The sequence below is a fragment of the Herpailurus yagouaroundi genome, unplaced genomic scaffold, assembly GCF_014898765.1.
Source record: "Herpailurus yagouaroundi ecotype Mexico unplaced genomic scaffold, PumYag 161, whole genome shotgun sequence".
NCBI classification, from domain to species: domain Eukaryota; kingdom Metazoa; phylum Chordata; class Mammalia; order Carnivora; family Felidae; genus Herpailurus; species Herpailurus yagouaroundi.
The window spans coordinates 13,749,236-13,754,378 of record NW_024412402.1 but is presented as its reverse complement, the minus strand read 5'-3'; the positions used below and the strand labels follow the sequence as shown (position 1 = coordinate 13,754,378).

Here is a 5,143-nt window from a genome sequence, read left to right as displayed (position 1 = left end):
CTCTCTCACAAAAAAAAAAAAAAAAAAAAAAAAAAAAAAAAAAAAAGATGGGTGCCTGGGTGGCTCAGTCGGCTAAACGTCTGACTCTTGACTTCAGCTTAGGTCATGATCTCACAGTTTGTGGGATTGAGCCCTGCATCAGGCTTTGTGCTGACAGCGTGGAGTCTGCTTGGAATTCTCTCTCCGTCTCCCTCTCTGTCCCACTCCTGGACTATAAATAAGCAAACAAACAAACTTATAAAATAAAATAAAATAAATGAAATAAAATGAAATAAAATAAAATAAAATAAAATAAAATAAATAAAAAACATTTCTTGCTCTTCCAAAATAAGATTAAGTGTCCCTCCCCTGTGCCACTATGTCACCCTGGGATTCTCTATCACGAAGCGTAGAACTTTGCATCCAAGTTCCCTGTTCCTTTTCTGATGCTCACCAGCCCAAGGCTCCCGAGGGCAAGGACTATCGTTGATCATGCCTGAAGCCCAGTGGCTAACACAATGTCTAGTATGTAGCTGGTACTCAAAATATGTGCATTGAATGAATGGGCCATTGAGAGCATTTATAAACAGTAGAGATTGTTTCTCCCAGAGAGCATATTTATATTGGAACAGTGTATTTTTTAGACCACGTTTTTCCTGGAGGAGAGACTTTAATGGAATTGTCAGGTGCAGGAAGATGTTTTGAAACAGGTGGAGTTCATGGTGTCCCTCAAATAACTCCATGTAGGTGGCCTCTTGCTCTCCCCAGAGGTCCAGCTGGCCCTGGGCCCGTGCACCTGAAGAGGAATGTCAGAGGCTTTTACCATTTCCTGCTTTATTCAAGTGACACCAGTTTGGCTCGATTCTTCCCTCCAAACTGGGATCAATTGTTCCCCAAATGTGGAGAGAAGGGGAGACGCGTCTCGCTCTCTCCCTTGACTTCCTCCCCTCACCTAAATCCTCTCCCATCACATTTTTCATGAAGCTTAAACTAGGTTCCCAGGGAAAAGCGCTGTCCCGGTCAGGCCAGCAGCCTACACAGCTGTGGGCTCTGACACAGCTCTAAGCAACTCCACACGGGACAGAAATGTCCTAATGGGGTGTTTGAACCATGATATAATAGGGAGAAGAGGAGCAGGACACAGGGCCTAAGTGAAGCGGGAGCTTCCCACGGTCACAGAGCAGAGTGATGGTGGGCAGAAAGTCCGCCCCTGCTAACGAACCTGGTAAAGGGACAGGAAGAAAATGCACCATTTCTATGGGGCCTTTTGGGAGACTATCTTCTATGTGTCTCACATTTTTACATCTGGCGAGCAGGAGCACTGACTGCCCTTGTACTGGACTGTCTTTTCAAGGATGTTTCCAGAGTGAACAGGCTTGGAAAAAAACAGATACTCTAGAGCACAGGGCAGGTAAGCTCACTGCCCCTTATACAAAATTTGGGTTCTCTGAGCTCAGGGCTCCTCTCCCATAATGCACCTCGGAGTGCGATCAGCTGTCATCTGGCTCTCTTCCCACTGCCCCCGTGGAATTAGGTGCCATTATGCTGATGTTCCTGGAGCTTGCTGGGCTAGGAGTAAGCAAGGGCTTTGTTTCCAATACAGGAGTGTTGTGTATTCATCCATGAAACTGTCAGGTCAACTTGTTAGCTTAACAGTAGCATAAAGTTTCAGACCTTTCACAGTTCTTGACAATGCTCTGTCCTCTTTACCTAAAGGCAGCTGATGAAAGAATTCGGCCCTCGGTGGGGGTTTGTGAACAGTGTATTCTGGAAAGTCTGCCCTCTCTGCGTGTTGAACAGGTGACCAACCCAAGATAACACGACAGATGCCAGCAAGTCTAAGATTGTTTCCCTTACTACTCTGTTATCTGCCTCATGATTTTGCCTCGTTCTATCCCTGAACATGCTCCCAGCAGGGCACTTCCGATGGTTTTCATCTAACCTAGACTGTTGCCTTCTGTCTTCTAGAACCCCAGCCTCTAGCCAGTGTCCCTTCTATGGCTTAACCTCGATTTCTCGAACCTCTGGCTACTGCCCTGGGTTTTTTGGTTTGTTTGTTTGGTTGGTTGGTTGGTTTTTTTTTGTTCTGGTTTTTTCCTACTCAGAAGGAAGGATGTGAAGCAATTTCTCTGATATCACCACAGAACCAATAACACTCTCCAGACTTCACAGTTCTAAGGAATCTTGTTTGGTTTTCAGATGCGGCTGGAGTGATTTGCACCCGGATGCTTAGACCCGCCATCTGCTCCGAGACTACTCAGAAAGATCCACCCATGCACTCTCTGGCTGCATACCAGCCTGCCCTGCCTGCAACTGTTATTTCCCAGGACTCCATACCTATGCCACAGTGTTTGAAGCCGTGCTTCAAGGAATCATGAAAGCACTTGCCTGGACCTGCTACACGGCCTAAGTATAGCGTAAGTTGACCTTGTCTTACAGGGAACGGGTCAAGAAATGGGCCTCTCTTTTGCATACTACCTGTTTGTTTCTCAGTGGAAAGCATCAGGCAGATGGGCTATGCAAAGGAAGACAGGGGGACAGAAAATGAGCCGTCCTTTCCATCAAGCCTTTTTCACGAAGAGGGTTTGCTGGGGTCCTAGGCTCTTGAACAGCACGGCCAACTTCTTTCTCGGAGGCGCGAGTCCACTAGATGATCCAATTTCTCGTGGGAGCTTTCGTGGGGGTTTCTATGGCGCACATGAATGGAAATTTTGCAAATAACCCGAATGTTCGACCCATGATATACATGTTTCTTTATGGAATAGACTTAGTTTAGCAATGAACTCATGCAGCTGACGTGCCTGTAATTCCCTGGGGAGGGAGGGAAAATGCCACCCACCCTCCAGTTCTCCAACAATTGCCCAAATACTACACGAACGGGCCGATGAGCAGTGAGTATTTCCTAATACTTATTAGCAATAAGCATTGCCTAGACTCAGCGTAAGCAAATTTCGAAGTAGACGGGAAGGGATGATGAGCACAGACCGTGCTTCATGGAGCTTAGAACCAAGCTGAAGAGAGGAACAGGAATAACCTGTTGAGAAAGGAATAACCTATACCAGCCAGTGAGTGAGAAGACACATATGAGCAGATACACAGATGTTGCAGATGGTAACCAGTGTCGGGGGATGGGTTAAATAGGCAGTGGGGATTAAGGAGGGCACTTGTTGTGATGCGCACCGGGTGATGTATGCAAGCGTTGAATCACTCCATTGTATACCTGAGACTAATATTACCCTGTATCTTAACTAACCACAATTCAAATAAAAACTTTAAAAAAAAAGCGCCATTTCATCCTTTTCCTTCTCTACTCAAAAAGTCTCCAGGATGCTAATTTCCAACTGAAATAAGTCAAAACTTGAGGATTGACAGAAGAGGAGGCTCCAGGTTTGAGATAATCTGGGGGTCAGTCCGGGGATGGTAATGGTGGAAAAGGACAAGAAAGAAAGGAAAGGTGAAACGAGACTTGATGTTGGGAATATAGGGGATAAGAGGAGGCAACATCACTAAGAACCTTGGGCTTAATCCTTGAAGACTGGAAGATGGGCAAGGGACAAAAATAGAGAAGAGCAAAGAAGTAAGGACATTCAGGGCTTTGGTCATATCATCCGCCACTGGACACACACTCCGTAGGACACAGGAGACGTTAGTATGTGTCTGTTGAACAGACAAATGAAAGAATGAATGAACCGGCCTCTTATCTCATTATGCCCATCATTTTATTTTATCTCGACAGCGACTCTACTTGGCGATCCTGTAATTACCCTGATGTTACTGGTGTCTAAACCAAGGCCCAGAAAGGTAGCTTCATCCTTCCAAGATCCCACAGCCAATGAGTGGAAAGTGAAGCCAGGCAAGTCTGATGTCGTCGCCCATCTGCCACCTTGCCCTCCGGAAACATCAAAGAGTCCAACACATCTGAGCTGAGAAGATAGGTCACCACTAGAGAAATCGCTGTGGGACTCATTTGCAAAAGGTGCCTGTTCATAACTGAAGCGGGAGACACGAACGACACAGCAGAGGGATGTAGAGGTCCTTGACGGGAGCAAGGAGGGATGCCCCCATCTTGGAGAGAAGTAGAGCAAGAGGAACTCTTGAGAACCGCAGAGAAACCAAGAGGAGAGCTAACAGGAGGATCATGGGACTGAGACAGAAAGCTTTGTCAGCGAATACATGGCCAAGGACATCAAAGGCTGCAGAAGTGTCTTGGAAGGGAAGAACAGGGCAGCAGGATAGGAGTAAAGGAAAGGTGTTGAGTGCAGCAGATTGCTTGGCTTTGGACATTCTTCTCCTTGAACCTCAAGCAAGCTGCCCGAACCATGGGAAACGTGTTTCTTTTTTGGGTGCTCGTAATACACATTTGGCAGGAGAGAGTGAGATAACGGAATGAAGGGACTTATTGCCAGACCTACCATGTAACAAATAACAACTAACATTTATTTTTTATTTTTTTATTCCTTTTTAGAGAGAGAGAGAGAGAGAGAGAGAGCACCAGCACGGGAGAGAGCAGAGGGAGAGAGAAAGAGAGAGGATCCTAAGCAGGCTCTATGCTCAGTGCCAAGCCTGATGTGCTACTCGATCCCAAGACCCTGGCATCATGACCTAAGCTGAAATCAAGAGTCGGATGCTCAACCGACTGAGCCACCCAGACGCCCCAACCGCTACCATTTATGAGGCACCAAGTATTTGTCTAAACATTCAACGTGCGTTGATTCATTTAATCCATGCCAACGACCTTGTTAGCTAGGTTCTGTCTTAGCTTCAGTTTGCAGATGACGAGACACAGCCTCAGAGAGTTCAGGTAAATTCCTCAAGGTCACACAGCCTGGGCGTGGCAATCATTGGGATTTAAACCCAACTGCTCTGTTCCCAGAGCCACCATGCTATGCAAAATTTTGTTGAACAAATTATGCATAAATATTAGTTTCTTTCCAAGAACAAGTGAGCTATATTATTTTTTTTTAAACAGGAGAGAATCAAATTTGATAGGTGTACCTGTGGGGAATCCACATAGATGTAAAATTCCTCCTGTATTAATCTTTTTTAAAGCTGGTAGATTAAAAGTACTTAAACCAGTGGACCATAAACTAAATATGGTGTGTGACCTGCAAGTTAAGGATGGCTTTTATGTTGTTAAATGGTTGAAAAAATATATTTTTACGAA

The 5,143-nt window shown here is 45.5% G+C and overlaps 1 long non-coding RNA gene across 2 annotated transcripts in view; it reads left to right on the top strand.

Annotated features, from left to right (window-relative positions):
- LOC121035550 (uncharacterized) overlaps positions 1-4,240 on the top strand; it is a 19,780-nt gene extending 15,540 nt beyond the window's left edge. For both annotated transcript variants that reach the window (XR_005792950.1, XR_005792951.1), the window contains 2 exons: positions 2,179-2,396; positions 3,716-4,240. This is a non-coding gene — a long non-coding RNA (uncharacterized LOC121035550). The remainder of the gene's footprint in view (positions 1-2,178; positions 2,397-3,715) is intronic.
- The last annotated feature ends 903 nt before the right edge of the window (positions 4,241-5,143 follow it).